Raw genomic sequence first — 22,922 nt, 5'->3', positions numbered from 1 at the left:
AATTAATCAACTGAAAAAAAATTTCTTTTAACTAATCATCATACCAAAATAAAAAACAAATAGCAACAGCAGAATATTACAAAAAAGTATTTTATAGCCTAAAATTATTTCAACCATTATTCATTTAACTAAATCTATATTACAGTACTTAAACAGCAGCAAAAATGTTATACAACTAATGGAATTAAAAATAGTTTCTTTAAGATATTATTTATTTTATTACAACAGCAATATATTATGTTTAGATTGCATAAGATATAAAATATAAATGCAGATTTCTCACACAAGGACATAAGCAATAAACAAATTCTATTCACAAAACTTAATTTTTAGTATTAAGAAAGAATACACTAATCTCCGAAACAGCATTTCTTTAATAAACAAACACTTCTTCATTAAACAAAATATATATATATCCTTTTTACCATAGTTCTACAAATGAAAAAAAAAATTTACACAATTTCTGCTAAACTAATAACAAGGCAAAATAAATATATGTTCAAGATGAAAATTTAATAAAAACTAACTAGCTGAATTACCCGAAGTTCCTTCTGGAATTCGTTTTTCTCTGTAACCAGTATGGAATTTTATGGTAAAAATTATGATAAAAACAGATTTTCTTCAAAATATTATTTTTTTTTATTTTCTTTTTATACTCTGCTTGTTAAGTCACATCATTTATGAAATTTACATTTTATACTGCTAAATTTGCTGAAAATTTGATGAGGCTTTAATTTTTCTGTAGATATTTTTTACTGTGATAAGAATCATTAAATGATAAAAACACTTTTTCATCAAGAACGAAGCAGGATCCCCAAGAATATTTCAATTTGTGAAAGTTCCATTAAAATCTCTTTCATGATAATCTTGAATGTAAACAGACTGGTAACTATTTAAAACTGAATAATTTTAATTTCAAATAAAGGTAAAAACAGTACACATACAAAAAAAAAAATTGGTTGTAGCAGACAGTCATGTTTACAATATGAATACTGGAGTACGGGCTAAAATCAGCGTTGAAGAGTCTGACTTTTAGTGTACGTGTACTCTTTCTTAAATCAGCAGCTCAAAACAAAGTTAATTAAGATAGATGCTAACTAAACATTTTGATTAATATTTATAAACTGCATAAAATAATATACATAATATTTTTCCCATTTAAATTTAAATAATATTAAAAATATGGCAAAAACTTAATAAACAAAAAAGTACCGATCAAATTCGATAAAACACAATAAAACAAATATAGTAAGCATGAATTGCATTTTTAAACATGAAGTTAAATATTAGTTACTAAAGAAAACAATTAGCATTATACATCAAAGGAAAGCAAATACTGATAATAGAAATAGTGGAAGAAAAAATTATTCTTTAAGGCATGAAAACAAGTGAAGAATTGTAAAAAAAATATATCAAATTATTGAATGTAACAGCAAGCCACAGATTTTTCTTACTTAACTTTACTTTTTCAAATTGTAATATCAAAGGTATTTTGTATGATCTTAAAATTGATCCTTAGATTTGTTTCCACTGCAAGGCTTAATACATTAATGGATAATGTAATCTCATAAATAATGAGATTATTTTAAATATAATAATTGGTTATACTAAAGATGTATTTTCTAATGGTGGTATAGATATATTCTCTCTTATAATGGCTTTTCAGTTCAGGCAGACTTGTTCTAGATTCCTTAGCCGAGTTTCCACTTTTTGAATGCTACGTAAAGTACAGCATTCAAAAGATCTATAATAAATAACCAGTTATTGTTGTACATTTTTTCAGACACCCTAACAAACTAGGAGCCGTTTCATATGTTTAATGCTTTCCTTACTAGCTTTTTAATTTTGATAAACGGAACTGTGATTACTAGTGACTTCAATGTAGACCTGCCGACAACTATTAGATATGACAAGATACTACTGATTTCATTGTAACATCAATGTACCAATGCAAATTACAAATAACAATTTTTGAATGGATTTAATGATGAAAAGTTTTTAAACTCTTACCAAATTAATCCTTTTGTTTTAGAAACAAACCTCTCAAACCAAACTGGTGAATTGATTTGTCATAATGCTACAATTTTGTCATAATGGGAATAACTTTCTGTAGAAACAAAAATGAAGCAAATATTAAAAAGGGGTATAACAGGGCTGTATATTGTCATCTATATTTGATCTACTTATATACTCTAATAGAATTAGAGAAGTGAGTGTAGGTGTAAATATTCATGGAGGAAGAATTGACATGTTAATATTTTCAGATGATGTAGCTGTAATTGCAGAAAGCAAAGAGGACTTGCAATGAATTTTAACTGTTACGGATAGGGTACTGAAAGAAAAATTTCACATGTGTATGGCCATAAAACCAAAATACTGGTATGCACTAAAAAAAGGATGACTAGAACAACAATAAAACTCAGAGATGAGACTATTCAGGAAGTGGAAGAGTTTACATATTTGGTAAGTAAAATAACAGGTGATAGAAGAAGCAACAAAGAAATAGTGAATAGAATACACCAGGAAAATAATGCCTATAACAAAATCAAAAATCTTTTTACAGCAAATAATATAAGCCTTGATTTGAGAAAACAACTGAGAACATCTATGTGGTGTATTGCATTGTATGGTAATGAGTCATGGACAATTGGGGAAGAGGAAAAGAGGAGACTTTTGCCTTTTGAAGTATGGTGTTGCAGAAGGATGATGAAGATAAGTTGGATGGAAAAAGCATCAAGCGAGGAGATTTAAGAGAGAGAGTTAATGAAGAGAAAAGCTTTTTGAAAAAATTAATATTACACATTCCTGTTAATAGGAAATAGCTAATAGGAAAACTTGTTAGGCACTAGGGTCTAGTTAAGAGAATGATAGGACAAGTGGAAGGGAGAAATTGTAGGGGAAGGCCTCTGTTGTAGTTCCTAAAACAGATAATGTACAATGTACAATAAACAATAGCTAAAGAGAAAGGCTGATAAGCAAGAAGAGTAGAGAGATAATGACAACCAGCCTATGGGCTGTTAATCAAAATTAGAAGAATGGTAAAAAATATAATCAAGCTGAAAGACTCAACATTTCTGAGAAAGAAATACCAAACAGCTTCAGACTCTTTTAATCAAGAGTTCTAGAATCTTATTCTTCTAAACAAGAGCTGATATTAAAAACAGGATTACATATTTTTTGAAATTTAAAAAAAATTACTGTTTAGATATCTGTTTCAATGACATTTAAGTCGCACTATAAAAATAAGAAAAAGGGCTGTTATAATAATAGCTTAAAGATATTTTATAGATAGAAGCAGTTGTTACATAGATTTACATTCTATAGATATTAATTTTTACCAGGTACACTAGTAACTTTAACTTTTTTTAAAAATGTCCATGAAGCAAAGATTTTATTGAATAATAAAATCATAAAAAAATATAAAAGAATTTACTGCAATTAAAGATGTTTTACAATAACCAGATTTACAGGGATATTTCTGATACTTAATATCATTGAATTTTCTTTGGTAATATTTGCAATAATTTAAATTTAAATATAAATGTAGACTGCTAAAATTAATTATCTAAAAACAACTACAATCTACCTATATCAGTGATTATTTCTTTGCAGGATTTTAAATACATTTTTATAAGTTTAAAGCTTTCCAAAATTTAATCAAATATTTTAAAATATGAATCTGATTATATTACTGACCAATCAACACAATTAATTAATATGTCTTTTGCTGATTGTGAATTTCCACATAGAATTGTAGTGTTGTCACTCCTATTTATAAGATTGGAGGTAAGCAAGATAGGCAAATTTTTGTTTTGCTTACCTTTTCAAAGAAATCTGAAATTCAAAATTTAGCTCAATGGTTTTAGGGATATCTATCAAGAAGTATTTCAGAAATCTACATCCTATTAAGTTCTTTTGGGACATTACCTAATGCTTGGCTGTAAATGTTGATGATGTAAATGTTTGCTGATGACACTAGGATAACTCTACCTCATAAGGACAAGTTAAATAAAAACTAGAAATGCAGATTGACCCCAATTAAACATAAGAATAATGATTGCCTTCTGTAAAATGATTGATCAGAGAAGTATAATTTTAATAAATTAGAACAGTTTTAACATTTTTCATACATAGCCCTCAAATTTTCATAATTTTTAATATAAACAAAGAAATGGAGAAAATTATTTGTATACATTTTCAAGTACATTTTTTTAGTACATTCATTTCCACTCACAATGAATTTTTGTGTTTATAATTAATGTTTCCTCCTCTATGAATCATGAGACCTTGCCGTTGGTGAGGGGGCTTGAGTGCTCAGGGATACAGAGTAGCTGGACCGAAGGTGCAACCATATCGGAGAGGTATCTGTTGAGAGCCAGACTAAGGAATGATTCCTGAAAGAGGGCAGCAGCTCTTTCAGTAGTTGTTAGGGGCGTGAGTCAGGACGACTTAAACGGCCGTATCAACATCACTCAGTCCTCTGAGTACTGCGCAGCTGAAAGCAATGGAAAACTACAGCTGCTTTTTTTCCAAGAAAATGTGGCTCTCTGCATTTTCACATAGCAATAATGGAGGCGCCTTCCTTGGTAAAATATTCCGGAGGTAAAATAGTCCCCCGTTCGGATCTCCGGGTGAGGACTACTAAGGAAGGGGTCACCAGAAAATTAAAAAATAACATTCTACGAGTCGGAGCGTGGAATGTTAGAAGCTTGAAAAAGGTTGGTAGGCTAGAAAATTTAAAAAGGGAAATGGGTAGGACAAATGTGGATATAGTAGGAATTAGTGAGGTTCGGTGGGAAGAGGAAGGCGACTTTTGGTCAGGTGATTTTAGAGTAATTAACTCAGCGTCAAATAATGAGCAGGCAGGAGTAGGTTTCGTGATGAACAAGAAGATAGGGAGGAGAGTGGAGTATTTCAAAACGCATAGCGATAGAATCATTGTAATAAGGATAAAATCAAAACCTAAACCGACAACGATTGTTAACGTCTATATGCCTACAAGCGCCCATGATGATGATGAGGTAGAATGTGTATACGAAGAGATTGATGAAGCAATTAAACACGTAAAAGGAGATGAAAATTTAATAATAGTTGGAGATTGGAATGCAAGCATTGGAAAAGGCAAGGAAGGAAATATAGTGGGTGAATACGGGCTGGGCAAAAGGAATGAAAAAGGGGACCGACTTATAGAATTTTGCACGAAGTATAATTTAGTAATTGCCAACACCCAATTTAAAAATCATAATAGAAGAATATACACTTGGAAAAAGCCAGGCGATACTGGAAGGTATCAGATTATATCATGGTTAAGCAAAGATTTAGAAATCAACTCGTTGACTGCAAAACTTACCCTGGAGCAGACATTGATAGCGACCATAATTTGGTGATAATGAAATGTAGATTGGGGTTTAAAAACCTGAAGAAAAGGTGTCAGATGAATCGGTGGAATTTAGAGAAGCTTGAGGAAGAGGAGGTAAACAAGATTTTTGAGGAGGACATCGCAAGAGGTCTGAGTAAAAAAGATAAGGTAGAAAATGTAGAAGAAGAATGGGAGAATGTTAAAAAGGAAATTCTTAAATCAGCAGAAGCAAACTTAGGCGGAATAAAGAGAACCAGTAGAAAACCTTGGGTTTCAGACGATATATTGCAGCTGATGGATGAACGTAGAAAATATAAGAATGCTAGTGATGAAGAAAGTAAAAGGAACTATCGGAAATTAAGAAATGCTATAAACAGGAAGTGCAAACTGGTGAAAGAAGAGTGGATTAAAGAAAAGTGTTCAGAAGTGGAAAGAGAAATGAACATTGGTAAAATAGATGGAGCATACAGTAAAGTTAAGGAAAATTTTGGGGTACATAAATTAAAATCTAATAATGTGTTAAACAAAGATGGTACACCAATATATAATACGAAAGGTAAAGTCGATAGATGGGTGGAATATATTGAAGAGTTATACGGAGGAAATGAATTAGAAAATGGTGTTATAGAGGAAGAAGAGGAAGTTGAAGAGGATGAAATGAGAGAAACAATACTGAGATCTGAATTTAAGAGAGCATTAAAAGATTTAAATGGCAGAAAGGCTCCTGGAATAGACGGAATACCTGTAGAATTACTGCGCAGTGCAGGTGAGGAAGCGATTGATAGATTATACAAACTGGTGTGTAATATTTATGAAAATGGGGAATTTCCATCAGACTTCAAAAAAAGTGTTATAGTTATGATACCAAAGAAAGCAGGGGCAGATAAATGTGAAGAATACAGAACAATTAGTTTAACTAGTCATGCATCAAAAATCTTAACTAGAATTTTATACAGAAGAATTGAGAGGAGAGTGGAAGAAATGTTAGGAGAAGACCAATTTGGTTTCAGGAAAAGTATAGGGACAAGGGAAGCAATTTTAGGCCTCAGATTAATAGTAGAAGGAAGATTAAAGAAAAACAAACCAACATACTTGGCGTTTATAGACCTAGAAAAGGCTTTTGATAACGTAGACTGGAATAAAATGTTCAGCATTTTAAAAAAATTAGGGTTCAAATACAGAGATAGAAGAACAATTGCTAACATGTACACGAACCAAACAGCAACAATAACATTTGAAGAACATAAGAAAGAAGCCCTAATAAGAAAGGGAGTCCGACAAGGATGTTCCCTATCTCCGTTACTTTTTAATCTTTACATGGAACTAGCAGTTAATGATGTTAAAGAATAATTTAGATTCGGAGTAACAGTACAAGGTGAAAAGATAAAGATGCTACGATTTGCTGATGATATAGTAATTCTAGCCGAGAGTAAAAAGGATTTAGAAGAAACGATGAACGGCATAGATGAAGTCCTACGCAAGAACTATCGCATGAAAATAAACGAACAAAACAAAAGTAATGAAATGTAGTAGAAATAACAAAGATGGACCACTGAATGTGAAAATAGGAGGAGAAAAGATTATGGAGGTAGAAGAATCTTGTTATTTGGGAAGTAAAATTACTAAAGATGGACGAAGCAGGAGCGATATAAAATGCCGAATAGCACAAGCTAAACGAGTCTTCAGTAAGAAATATAATTTGTTTACATCAAAAATTAATTTAAATGTCAGGAAAAGATTTTTGAAAGTGTATGTTTGGAGTGTCGCTTTATATGGAAGTGAAACTTGGACAATCGGAGTATCTGAGAAGAAAAGATTAGAAGCTTTTGAAATGCGGTGCTATAGGAGAATGTTAAAAATCAGATGGGTGGATAAAGTGACAAATGAAGAGGTATTGCGGCAAATAGATGAAGAAAGAAGCATTTGGAAAAATATAGTTAAAAGAAGAGACAGACTTATAGGCCACATACTAAGGCATCCTGGAATAGTCGCTTTAATATTGGAAGGACAGGTAGAAGGGAAAAATTGTGTAGGCAGGCCACGTTTGGAGTATGTAAAACAAATTGTTGGGGATGTAGGATGTAGAGGGTATACTGAAATGAAACGACTAGCACTAGATAGGGAATCTTGGAGAGCTGCATCAAACCAGTCAAATGACTGAAGACAAAAAAAAAAAAATTAATGTTTCCAATAGTACACATTCAGATAAAAGAGCAAACTCCTTTGTAAAGTATTCTCTGAATTGTCTGCTAAGTTCATCACACAGAATCATTAAAATTTGGCAATATTTCACTGCATGCAAAAAATCATTGTTTATAGTGAACTTTTCAAGCATTAGGAAAATGTTCACATTTTATGTTACTGTTATTCGACATCAGATTTCATGAAATTAGGTTGTTACTAATAACATAACCTTCTCATTATCAGTGACATAACCACAAAAAAATTACTGAAAGCTGCTGAATAAACTTAATATTTCTTATCTTATTATTAACTTTTCATTCGTATTTTGAAAGCACTGTTGATGTAGAAATGAAGAAGTAATAATAAGATAAGAAACATTATTAGATTCTGTACTGTGGTGGATTGCTGAGTTTTACTTTTAGTCTTTAATATAATTAGTACAGAGGAAGATATGGATAACAATAAAGTAAGAATTGATTTTACTAAATTAATATTAAATATATATATATATATATACATATTTTCTTTACATCATTTATGGACACACTGTAATTTCTTGTTTGAAAAATCTTTAACTTAAGTTAAAGATACAAACTCATGAAGCTTAAGTTAAAGCTCTTAACATGAAATTCTTCAAAAATCAATTTTGGTTTTTTGATGTTTTTTAATACTTTGAACTCCCTCTATGAATAATGAGACCTTGCCGATGGTGAGGGGGCTTGAGTGCTCAATGATACACAGTAGCTGGGCCAAAGGTGCAACCATATCAAGAGTGGTATCTGTTGAGAGCCAGACTAGGAATGATTTCTGAAAGAAGGCAGACAGCCTTAACAACGCCTTGTTATAAGGCCTTAACAACTCTTTTAGTAGTTGTTAAATGACCTTATCAACATCCCTCAATCTTCTGAGTACTGTGCAGCTGAAAGCAATGGAAAACTACAGCTGTTTTTTTCCCCAAGAAAATATAGTTCTCTGTAGTTTCATTTAACAAAAATGAAGGCACCTTCCTTGGTAAAATATTTTGGAGGTAAACTAATCCCTCGTTCAGATCTCTGGGTGGAGACTTCCAAGGAAGGGGTCACCAGAAAATTACAAAATAACATTCTACGAGCCGGATCGCGGAATGTTAGAAGTATAAAAATGTTGGAAAGTTAGAAAAATTTGGAGGGAAATGGATAGGTTAAATGTGTAGATGTAGTAGCAATTAGCAAGGTTCGGTCAGTTGATTCAACTTTTGGTCAGCTGATTTTATAATAATTAATTCAGCATCAAATAAAGGGCAGGCAGGAGTAGGTTTCATAATGAACAAGAAGATAGGGAAGAGAGTAAAGTACTTCAAAAAGTTTGGTGATAGAATCATTATAGAAAGGATAAAATCAAAACCTAAAACAATGATTGTTAACATCTGTATGCCTACACAAGTGCCCATGATGATGATATGATGCAGTAGAATGTGTATACAAAGAAATTAATAAAGCAATTAAAACACATAAGAGGATGAAAATTTAATAATCATTGGAGATTGGAATGCAAGAATCAGAAAAGGCAAGGAAGTAAATATTGTGGGTGAATACAGGGTGGGCAAAAGAAATGAAATAAGGGACCAACTTTTACACAACGTATAATTTTAGTAATTGCCAACACCCAGTTATATCAGGTAGATATCATGGTTAAACAAAGATTAAGAAATCAACTTGTCGACTACAAAGTATATCCAGGGGCAAATATTGATAGCGACCATAATTTAGTGATAACGAAATGTAGTTAGGGTTTAAAAACCTGAATAAAAGATGTCAGATGAATTGGTGGAATTTAGAGAAGCTTGAGGAAAAGGAGGTAAAGAAGATTTTTGAGAAGCACATCAAAAGAGGTCTGAGAAAAACCAATAAGGTAGAAAATATAGAAGAATGGGAGAATGTTAAAAAGGAAATTTTTAAATTAGCAGAAGCAAACTTGGGCGAAACAAAGAGAAATGGTAGAAAACTTTGGATATCAGTGGATGTATTGCACCTGATGGATGAACGTAGAAAGTATAAGAATGCCAGTGTTGAAGGTAAAAGGAACTATCCAAAATTAAGAAATACTATAAACAAGAAGTGCAAATTAGCAAACAAAAGAAGAATGGATTAAAGAAAAGTGTTCAGAAGTGGAAAGAGAAATGATCATTGGTAAAACAAACAGAGCATACAGGAAAGTTATAGAGTATTTAGTGGCACAGAAATTAAAATCTAATGTGTTAAATAAAGATAGTACACCGATTTATATACAAAAGAAATGTTCTAATATCCATTCATTATAAAAAGTGGATGGCTTGTAGCTGGCATGAAAATATAAACTTACAACCATAAAAAATTGTATACATTACTTTCACACATGTGTGAAAGTAACACTTTCACACATGTGTGAAAGTAACAACTGCACTGACTCTAACCAAAAACGCATATGCTCTTATATACTTGGTAAATAGCTTCTGGAATATTCCCGTCATGTCGTGAAATGAGACTATTCTAGAAAACTCTTGTTACCACAAGTACAAGTAAGATGGCACCAGGGTATAAAAGTATTCTTAAACCTTCTCATAGATGGTCCGAGTGTCTTTATTTTGTAATTAGTCTTTTTCAAACTGCTGTTTAATTTTAAATTTTTCAAAAATTTGTTATTTATAAATTTTCTTGTTTTATTTTTTTTTCCATCTTGGAAGGGGAAGCTGCCTCCTTCTCCCCCTCTGGATATGCTCATGCATGAAAATATTGGTAAATTGGAGCATTTTATTGAAAATATTCTTCATAAATTATTTTCAAAAAAATTATATAACTTTTCAAGAAAAAATGGAAAGAGTGAATAATTAGTTTACACATTTATAAGCACCTTGGCACTGTTTCTCTAAAAAAAAACCTTACAAAATAATTCTAAATTCTTTTACTTATAGATTCATTTTAAAGTAAAATCTAAATAATAAAAGAATTATAAACCAAATTCCTATAATTTCATGTAAAGTTGTATGGTTTATGTACAAAATCCTTTATTATATATTTTATGTAATCTAAATTTTCAATTCCCACAATGAACACTTAGTATTATGCTCAACACTTCATTAGTGTTAAGTCACTCCTGGATGACTTTATGATAACTAATTCTGTCACAAAATTCTAACCTCTATAATCCTCTTAAATTCTATTTGATATTCTTATTCTCACAAGCCACCAAATTTTTTAATGCTTTCAAAATCCTATAAACTGCATTCGATGAGCCTCAATTCTTTTTCTTTTAGTTTCTCTATTATCTATTTTTTTCAGCCATAGAGTGATCCAACCAATATTCACAAATAATTTTAAGAATTTCTTTTTAACTTCTGAACTTATATATGAAAGTTTTTTTTTTGCAAGAAAGGTTTTTCATGGTTGAACCAGCCTACTATTGGTATCTTCATTTCAGCACTTAATCTGTGGCCTAACTAAACATCTTAACATGCAGAGTTCATGTCATAATTTTCATTTCTCTTTCTGTCATATATCATAACTTTGTTTCATTTTTTTTAGTTATTTTACAAATTGAATTTCTAACCTAATATTGAGTTTATGCCCCAATATTATCTTAACTCACTTTTGTTCTGTTAAAATAAAAAATGTTACACTCAGTACATTTTAATTCTCTCTCTTTAGATTCTCTACTTTCCAGTCACTCATTCACTTCATTTAAAAAATCTTCTATAATTCTGAAAAAAATTGTGATAAATGGCATTTCTGTCTCGCTTCCTTTTTTATTATTCATTTATGAATCAGATATGTATTGTATTAATGTGTATCACTTTAAACCAATTATCAAATTGGATATTATATCATCAATACATAATTTTTTTAAATAATGAAGTACATTGAAAATATAAAATTAATAATGTTAAAATGGTTACATTGTATAAAATGAAAATATATATATATCTACAGTTGTTTACAAATTAAATTGAACACAAGAAATTTTTGTTTATTTCTATATGTTGTGGCCACACTGCTCAACCACATCCATTCTTTAAGTTGTCTGTATAATGTTAGGTTATTGTTCTTTGATTTTCATGTTATAAATTGTGTTTTATGAAAGTTTATTTTATTTTCTACTTCAAAAATCATATTTTCGTATTTTGTGTTCTGTGTCTTGACTATATAATAACAGACATAATTTCAAGAAAGCATTCAAAAATTGTTTCTCTTTCTGAGATTACCAGTATAACACAACCATTATAATAGCTTCTGAATGTGGTGTTGGACTAGGGACAGTGAATGTTATTTTAAAACAATTTAAAGAAACTGGTTCCTTTTCACTTCAAAGTTAAGGCAAACATGTCTATAAAATAAAAACTATCTAACACAGGATTGATTATTAGTGAAAAAAAGTAAACTTGATTCAGAATTATCAGTGAACTTAAATTGAGATATAGCAGCCACTGGATTACATGTGAAAAATGTTATTAGATACCAACTTCTTGCATCTGGACAGAAAGCTCATAGACCAACTAAAAATCAGCTTTTAACACCAGAAATGGCAAAAAAGGCTGTTGTGGGCCAAAGCACATCCTAACTGAACCAAAGAAGGCTGGAAAAATGTTATATTTTCTGATGAGTCACATTCTTATGTTCAGAAGCAATTGCTTCCATATGTTAAAAAAGCATCAGATGAAAATATATCACCAGCTCATATCCAACAATCAGTTAAACATCTCCCAGAAAAAAAAAATTTGGGACTGTTTCACATTTGAAGCCCTTGTTCATTACTTAGAGTAGATGGTACATTGAAAAGTGATGGGTATATAAAAATTCTGAAGGAAAAGGTCGTAACACAACTTCAAAACAAATTCGCATAAGGTAATGAAGTGTTTCAACAAGATTTGGCATAGTGCCAAAAAAGTAGAAAAGTTTTTCTACTATAAACTTTTTTTTTAACCTCCAGGACCACCATTAAGTATCACTTCAAAGGATGAGAAGAATGATTTGCAGCATGTGTGAAAATGTCATGCCTGACCAGGTTTCAAACCCAGGACCTCCGGATGAAAGGCCGAGACACTACCACTCACATAATATAGTTTACTAGGAGAAATAAAGGCAAAAGATTAGTTTTCAGGTTTATTTGAGCCTGTAAACAAGTTATCAGAAAGAAACCACTTTGCAAAATTGTTGTAGAAAAAGCTTTATCTTTCAAAGCTATACATGTGATAGGAACAATATAAATAATTAAATTCAAATTAATCTTACCTACTGGTTTTGTTATCAACAAAAAATAGACTGCGATAAAAAAGTAGAATAATGGTACACCAAAATAAGATTGTAAACATAATTCTTATATCATTTGTATGAGTGATTAAAGGTACACAACCCATAGACCAATCAAAGCACAGCCATACAGGGCATAGTAATAGCCAACTATTCAACGCATATATGTAATTATAATTTATTACCTAAAACAAAAACAAAAAATATGCAAACTATTATAATCCATATACAAGCTTAACAAATTTCATTTTAAAAATATTATCTACAGTAGGTCATTTACTTGAATGTTTCAACTGCATTTGAATATAAAATTATGTGAATATTCCAATGACAAAATTTTGTTAATGTTTAAAAAGGGCACTTACAGTCTACATTAACACATACTGGACCCTTAATAAACTTTGATTAGAAAAAAAATGTATCTGTGAAAAAGTAAATGCAACATTAAATGCCTGAATGGGGATCCCTTTATCCTCTGATAAGACCATGGGTACTGTCAGTTGAGCCTCTGATTCTGCCTCTGACACAATTCTGGTACTTTTTTGTACATGATGGATCAGCCACTTCTCTATTGTACTCAGTAGAGTAATGCCATTTTGTGTAACTGTCCTGGGATTGCACATAATTTTACTGTCCAAGAGTTGTACAAAATAATAAACAATAACAAACAAATGGCTGAGGTAATGACTGGGTAAAGCCAGGTGTCTTTTGCCTCTAAAATTTACCAGTAATACAATTTGATAATTTCTAACTTAAAATTTGTATCTTCGCTTCAACAAATTTCAACATTGCAAGAAATTTAATTTCTGCATAGTTGTTTATAATTATAAATAAACATTATGGAAATATATATACAGTAATAATCTACCTTCTAATATACAGTATATCTTAACTGACTTCTCTAATTAATTTTTAAAGAAGTTTAGGACACTGTAAAGTAAAATAATGGTTCTGATTATAGCAGATTTTGAGTAGTATATTTGGTAAATTGTGTTATATGTGTACCAATATATTTTGGCACCTGAAAGCATAAGATCATAGACCAAATTTTTTTTATTTTTCAACATAGTCATAGTCTTTTACAGTATTATACTTAGTCCATCGCTTTTCCAGCTTATTTATTTCTTCAGTAAAGTACAATTTCTCAAGCTCTGCAAAATAGGCGTCAGTCTCAGTTATGACTTCGTCATTTGAGGTAAATCTTTGCCCACAAAGTCATTTATTCAAATTTGGGAACAGGAAATAATCACTCTGAGCTAAATCTGGTGAATGTGGAAGCAACTCAAAACACAGTTGTGAATTTTAGCAGCAACAACAGAAGATGAGTGTGCGGGTGCAATGTCTTGGTGAAAAAGCAATTTTTCTTGCCCGAATGTGGACATGTGGTCTTAATAGCTTATTTCAATTGCTCCAAAAATGCTGTGTAATATTTTCCGGTAATTTTTTTTCCTTTTTCCAAATAGTCTATGAGCACCACACTACCAACATCCCATAAAACAGTGGCCATGACTTTTCCAGCTGATTGAACACTTTTTGCCTTCTTTGGAGCACTTCCAATGGTTTCGACCCACTGTTTGGACTGCTGCTTCATCTCAGGGCTATAATAATGAATCCACGTTCCATCAGCAGTAACGAAACGTCGCAAAAGTTCAGTTGAATAGTTGAACATGCCCAAACAGTGCTGAGAAATGTTAATTTGAGTGCGTTTCTGGTCAACCATTAACAAACACAACACCCATTGTGCTGATAGCTTTCTCATATCCAAATGCTTGTGTAAGATATTGTGAGTATGATCTAGTGATATGTTGTTGTCTACTGATATGGTATTATGTTTGAAAGTTCACTTCAGGGCAAAAAGTGCACTTTATATAAAAACTATTATGGTACAATATAAGAAGAATCAATTCTGCTTTTAATTGATGAATTCTGTCTTATTTTTCCAATTGGTGGTTTATTTACAAACATTTATATTTTTATTAAACATTCTGACAGTTGCCAACTTTGTTTTGTTGTATTACAAATTTTATGTGAAGCAGCAAACTGGAAGACCTGATAATCTGACCAATACAGTTTGTTAACTCAGCCAATTAGATATTCCATCATTGTAGTTTGACAGCTATACGAGTGTGCTTATATGGCCAGACAGATAGAGGGGAGTCCCTGAAGAGACGCAGATAACATCCCTGGAAGAAGCTCAAAATACAGAGAAATTCAAGTAATAAACTGCAGCTAATCATCCTGATCAGACTTCCAATTCTGGTCATACTGTGGTGAACCATGATCACTCTACTACAGTGTTTCTCAATCTGTGGGGCCCGCTCCCCCTAGGGAGGTATGATAACACTAGATGGGGGGTGTGAGCACATCAAAAAGAAAATATTACTAAAAAGATTTATTAATTTACTGAAAGGAAAGCAAAACAAAATACATTTACATGAAAAAAATACAACTTTCACGTTTTTCTTCAACCTTGTAAGTTGTAACACTTTCATCCATATTTGCAAACATTTCTAGGTTTTTTGCTTTAAATTTCTGCTCCAAAATTCCAGTTTTATACAAAAACCATTAACTTTATCACTCATATCCAACATATGTGTATTTGCTCCTTGGAGTTAAAGATTCAAGGTATTTAATTTTTCAAATATGTTGACCAAGTAGCTCAATTTCATTAAAAATAAACAATCTCAAAATTTATCAGCTTCCAGTCGATTTTCCTCCTCTAGAAAAATTGTGATTTCATCTCTTAATTCATAAACACGTAAAACTTTCCCAGGTGATAACCATCTTGCCTCGCAATAAAATAGTAACACTGAATATACTGCACACATCTCTTTAAAAAGTGGAGAAAAAATTCTTGATTTTACGGGTCTCATTTTGATATAATTTATTAAGTTACAACGATTGTTAGCACAATATTCAGACCAGGACTCATTTTTTTGGAAGCCAGAGCTTCTCTGTGGATCATGAAATGTGTCCAGACACACTGTGGAGCTTTTTGTTTCACAATTGCTTGTAATTTTTTGTGCGATTGCACAATTGCTTGGAATCTATCAGATATTGAACAAGCACCATTGGTACATATTCCGACGCAATTTTTTCACTCTATGTTTGGCTTGTTTATAAGGTCATTTAAGATAGCTAATAATGCGAGTGTTGTTGCTTTGAGTTATATTGGTTTGCAGAAATTTACTTCGTCTACTGCTGACATACAATCACAAAATCAAACATAGGCAATGAAATGAGCATCTTTATTGCTATCTGTTGCCTCATCAAACTGAATTGAAAACAATTTGTCATGCAACTTCCCAAAAAGCTAATGCTGTACATCTTCAGCTATATCACTAATTTGACGGGCAACAGTATCATTTGATAGAGGTATGGGTTGCAATTGTTTGGCTAAATTATCTTCAAACATAGTTTCTACAACCTCAATTGCAGCTGGCAAAATAAGCTCTTCATCAATAGTGCGAGGCTTTTTACATCTGGCTATTTTATAAGAATGTAAGAGACAAGTAAAAGTTTTCATTCACAGGCTTTATCATTTTTTTTTTAAATTATGTTTGCTTTTCATATGATTTTAATTTTAGTTCAAAGAATTCTCGACGTTTGTTAACATACACACTATGAAGCATTTTCAAATATTGTTTAAGTTTATTAGGTTTATTAAGTTGCTACCAAAATTTTTGAGCAAATGACACAGGGACCTTTCTTCTTCATTTACTTCAATACTGGTAAATCGAAAATTTAAGTATTCTTGAGACTAGTTTCTTGATTTTATTTTTGGAAACACGCTTGTCTGTGCACTTCTTAATGCTTCACTATCATCTACTGCTCGCTTACACCCACTCAAAAATTTATCCATGATTCTGTATAAATCCACTGCTGTGAATATTTAATACTGTGAATTGCAATTAACACACAAATTACAATATGCACATTCATGATAGATTTGATAGCACTAGAAGGATTGAGTTGGCTGAGACTGGCTGGAATTGAACGAGGTGCAGCAGCATTTATACACATTTGCGCAGAATGTCACGTAGATGTTCCCGAATGTTTGAGACAAATTGGAACTTCTCGCAAATCTGTGAAAATGTTTGATATGGTGGATGTAAGACAGAGAACAATAGAGAGGCATCGAGTCTGATTTTGTCAATGCAGCAGATTGGTGTTGCAAAATATCAATACATTTATTTTTTCTAACTAATTTGTAAGGTTTGTAATTAAGATTGTAGTGTAGCTTTAACATCAAAATATTATTATTGTATACATTGTTATTATATGAGAGGGGGGAACACAATGAAAATTATGATTGAAAATTGGGTCGCAAATACTGAAAGGTTGAGAAACACTGTTCTACTACATTAACAAATTAACTTTTGAGAACTACTTTGGAGTTTAGATTCCTGAGTTGGCCCAGCCATCACTGTTATCAACTCCAGGAGCTCTCAAATCAAACACCTGTTTTCAGAGCCAATCTATTAAGATGAATGACAACCACAATGAAGACCATCCCTGCTGCTGAGCTACTAAATGGTCCTTTTTAGGACCATCAAGCACCTCTTGTCAGTTTCTGGTAAAAACACGATATTGCTTAAGCCTCATATAAATTAATAATCAATTTTCAAAATTCACATATTTAAAAAATAAAGAGGGAAATTTAAAAAAATAAATTAAATTACTAACCCTAATGATAAAACTATCAGCAAAAGCTGCAAGATTATCAAATTTCTGAAATGTTGGTGGTGAACCGGCCATTATTTTCCATCTTACATAAAAAAGTAATAGACCAGTAGTCAATATTATAATGAAACGTAAAATTAACATATAAATAATAAATAAATTGTTCTTATTTAATCTGTAGTCATTATTTGCATTTTTAACACCACTGCATTCATTTTTGGGATTATTTCTACTGCATAAAAATCTGTTTATTGTCACTCTTTTATGATCAACACTTAATCTTTCATTACGTAATGTAAAATTATTTTTACTAAAAAATGATAATATATATTTAACTACATTTAATTTGTTAACAATCCACACATCATAGATGAAACAAATACCCTGAAACATACAAGAAATAATATTAAATAAAATTAATTAGGATATAATAGTACACTTTACTATTTCAAAAAAGTGACAATTATCACAATTTATTATATTTAAACTGAACCTTGAATACATCAAAGTTAATCCTGAAGAAATAATTGTTCACAATTTTTATTTTTATATGTTCTGTTGTTACGTTCACATTCCAATAAAAATTATAATTCCATTAAAATTCATAAAAAACATTTTTGAGAAATTCAACAATGAAATTTAACAAAATACTTGTAAGCAAATCTAATAACTTTTTATTCAGCTTAGGCTGGTAATACTTTTATTTTTATAGTGTTTACTGTACATAGTAATCATAATCCTCAATAATGATAAAAGTTTCCATCCCCTTCACCTGCTAATATATCACAAACTTTTCTATAAAAGCTAGTGTAAGTAGATTAAAGTCCAATCCTAGAAATCTAATACAAGAAAAACATTAAACTATTCAACATTAATTTAGTTTGGTTACTAAATCGGCATATATAAATAGAGTACTTTAAAAATGCATTACATGAAGTTAACGTGCTGTGATATTAAATAATTAAACATTCCTAAAAAGAATAAAATTAAGCTTCAATGGTTAGTTGAAAATTGATAAGTAGTTGTTGGTCATAAAATAACAGATTACTTTTATATGATGTTTTAGTCTAAAATAATGAAATGAATTTCATACAGTTATTGTGTAATAAATACACATATTAGTCGGTGTTAGAATACAAGTTAGTATATACTACAACCATTTCCAAAGAACATATTTTTATTTGAGAAACTTTTATAATCTATCACCATTATAACAAACCATAAAATAATTACTAAAATTGAACTTTAATTATAAAATATATTGCAAAACTTAAGTCACAGAGAATTTCATACTTACATAACTTTAGAAATGCTCTCTGTATAGATTTATCTACTCAAACTTTAAAGATTTGGAATTTGTATTGTAATAAGAATCACAGTGATGCTTTCACCACAATAGGAAGAAGGCAATTCCATTCAATATTATCCACGATTCAAAAAAAGGATCATTCACAAAAGTGTCAGACTATTGGCAGAAATCAAACATGAAACCAACTGGTCTAGAAACCACTACGTTAGCTGACCTCTACCCCGAATGACCTATCAAAAGTTTAACTCATCTACTACCTAATCGAGTAATCAACTATTATATTTTTAATACAAGAGAACAATGAATAACAACCTAGAGGATTTATACTGTAATATAGCAAACAGAATAATTTTAAATGGCTAACAGCAAGAAATAGAACAAGAAAAGACAAATTTAATGATTAAATAGTTAATTGATGGTAAAATGTTTTCAACATGTTCATATGTTTTTAAACTCTTTATTAATTAATAAGCCAAACAATATTGTTTATCATACTGTATTAACATAGTATTTTTAAAACCTTAACTCTAACCCCATCTGGTTGTGAACCTAAGAAAATATATTACATATATATAGAGTAGTGTGTGTGTAATTTTAGTAATTGTCTGTATATAAAGTAAAATTAAAAAGTTACTCCACATTAAATGTTTGTTAAATACATTCTTTTAGTTAAGGAATATATTTTTACTTTAAACCTATATATAAATTAGTGTTATAAATCCACTAGCTTATTAACAGAAGTGCAGATTTAAGAGGAGATATATCCTATAAGAGGAGACTATCCTCCAAAATTTAAGCATCTGACTTTTACTTCTTATGTAACATCAAAAACAGTTGTGCATTCAGATCAATCAACAATTTGAGGTTTGACAGCAGTATCCAGCTACAAGATATAATGTTTTCAAGCATTACTAAAAGAATAGAGCTGTTTTGAAAACAAAGGCCAAAAATTTCACCACTTATGGAAAGGTAAATGTTTTATAAAAATAATAAAAACTAACTGACCATTGGAAGTCCTTGTTTCTACAATATCTTATATAATTATTTAATGCAAAGAAATGTTGTTGGTAATATATAAAAGCAAAGAAAGAAGATAGAGAGCATCAATACTGGTAATCAATAAAAATTATTAAAGAAGGGAGATATTTAATTAATAAATAAATTACTTACTGCTTCGGTGTGTATAGGATGAATGCTAAATATTATAGCACATAAATTTGCTGCTTTGCAACAATTACCACCCATTAATAATTCAAAAACGTTTTTTGACAATAAACAAACAATACAATGTAATAAAATATTAAGTAATCTAAATTGATAGGGGGACAATATTCCATTGTTTAACCACGTGTTGAACCTGAAATAAATATAGAAAATACAATCAGATAAAAATACAGCTTCTGATTAAAAATACAAGATACATTAAATGGTGAAAGAACAAGCAAAAAATTCAGTGATCATTTTTTCAAGAGTAACAGAGGAATAAAGGAAATTAAAAAGGATTATATTAGAATATGAGTTATTTAAGTAAATTTTTTAAATAATTGATATATTTTCTAAAAAAATTCAAACAGCATTAAATAAATTATTTATAGATTCAGCACAAGGGTTTAGTCAACCCAATATTTTGTTATATACTAATATACCTTCATACATTTTTAACCATTTACTTGACAATGCAACAAATGAAATTTTAAAAAATGGTTGCCTGATGTGTTCATGAAGAGGACTGAATATTATTGTGCATAAAAAATTAAGATTTTATTTATTTATTTATTTTTCTTTTTAATTTATCTATAAATATATTAATTATTTACTAATATGATTCCTTAAAACTAAATCCTATATAAGTTACGAATTTAAAATAATAGAATAAAATACCATTCATTAGTACAAAAAAACTGTGGGTAAAGAAGCTAGCTTACACTATCAAAAACTCATATTAAAACATTCACTGGTGCATTTAACTACATCCAAATAGCATACAATTAATTTGTCTTGCCAGACTAAGGAAACTAATTGTAACTAAGTTTGTTATGATAATAGAACATTTCCATAATTTTAGGAAATGCATAAATGTTTATTCAATCAGTTCAATGTTCTGCTTGAAAACACTGAAACTGCATTAACCAGACACTGTTAATATGTAGTTAGAAGTTACACAAATACCCGCAATTATTTATTTCTAAGATTATAATCAATAACAGTAATTGAAATTTTAGTCTACTGATGTACAATGTTCATTTTTTATTCAGTTTGAATGAAATCACACTTCTTTGTCCAGTTTTCTCACCTCGTTAATACACATGTACACTTTTCCTTTACTATAGCCATGAATTTCAATTTTGTATAGCCTTAATTGTAACAGAATAATTGCTGAATCTGAACTCAAGATTAAAAAAAAGCATTTTAAAAAAATTATCAACTTAATTTTTACTTCCTTGTACGATGTAAAGAAAGTATTGTGATTGTGAAACATTTCGATTCTCATATTTCAATCGAAATACTCGTTTTGACCATCCATGAATCCATTTTGACTAGTTTCAGCATGACGTCTGTACGTACATATGTAAGCGTGTGCGTTTGTATCTCGCATAACTCAAAAATAACTATCCGAAGGATGTTGAAATTTTGGATTTAGCACTGTTATAACATCTAGTTGTTCATCTCCCTTTCTGATTGCAATCAAAATTAAAATTTTAATTAATGAAATATTTGGATCTTAAAGGGAAGGCACATTGGTTCAAATCAGACTTCATCTTTTGTTTTTTAAACTTTTTTTATATTAATTTTTTTAAATTCTTTTTTTTAATTTAAATAAATTGATTTAATAATTAATTATTAACCTGTGATTGTAAAAAAAATTTACAATAAATAATAATTCAATAATAAAAAAAAATTGAAAAAGTCAGAAGTAGTTAGTGAAATAAAATTTTATGTGCTTTTAAAAATGTGTAATGTAATTTAATAGGGATTACAAGTAATACAAGTAATAAAGTGATTTTTACTATATCCTAATATTTCATTTAACATTGTTGAATTAATAACTGTATAAATATTTTATGTAAATAAAAACTAATATTTCAGCAATTGTGTAACTGTCCACTTAATTAGAAAATTAAGGAGATCGTATCTCCTTAATTGGAGGATCATATCTCACTTTCAAATGAAGTGCAGCAAAAAATGTATATATGTAATTTAATAGGCATACAAGGAAGTCATGTAGTGTCCACATTAGATTTTTTTTGACAAGTTACAGTAAAACCAATTTGGCAATCGCAAACAAATATTTAAAAAAGGAAAAAATATCCTAACATAAATGTTTAGGTTATATCTAAAGAAAATGATTTTAAAAATTGTAATATTATTGTGTTTATACAAAATATAATTTCATATAAATGTTTTATAACAAAGGAAATGTACAAAATTTCTAACGCAAACATACGAAAGCCTCAGAAGTTTTATTATTTTTATTTTTCCTAACGTGTACATCGCAATATGTTCAACTAGTGAACAATAAGCAACCCCCCAAACAGCCCAATGAGATGAGGATATGTATGTCACGGTTAATAAAATTCCAACCATCAAAGTACACCGGTATCCACTGTCTAGTATTCAAATCAGTATAAAAGCAACTAACTTTTACTAGGATTTGAATCTCAGAACCTTCAACTTCAAAAATCAGCTGATAAACAAACTGATTTGTGACAAGTTAACCGCTACACCAACCCAGTGGGCAAGCTACAAATTAATTCCTTTTTTTTTTTACTTACTTGGTTAGATGATGACGATTCAGCATCTGATTAAATATAATCAACATCTGCATCGATATCACCTACTAAATAATCTGAAATTTCATTATCACTGACAAAATATGGTAATACTGAAACAAATTCTTCCTCAGAAATAATCCAACTTGCACCTATTAATCATCTTCTCTTAGGCTTGTCAAGAGAGCAGAAAAATCAATGGGGGAATTAGATGACTTTGGGAGTACAAATGCTCTTAGTTGGAAAATCTAAATCAATTTTCTGAGTGACAAAAAAGTAGAAACAGGTTAATTAAAGTATTTCAGTACAAGTGTGTCTTGTCACTTCCAAGGCGGTAAAAATTGATGATGTCAACA

This window comes from Lycorma delicatula, chromosome 1 (genome assembly GCF_047948215.1).
Source record: "Lycorma delicatula isolate Av1 chromosome 1, ASM4794821v1, whole genome shotgun sequence".
NCBI lineage: Eukaryota > Metazoa > Arthropoda > Insecta > Hemiptera > Fulgoridae > Lycorma > Lycorma delicatula.
This window is presented reverse-complemented; position numbering follows the sequence as displayed.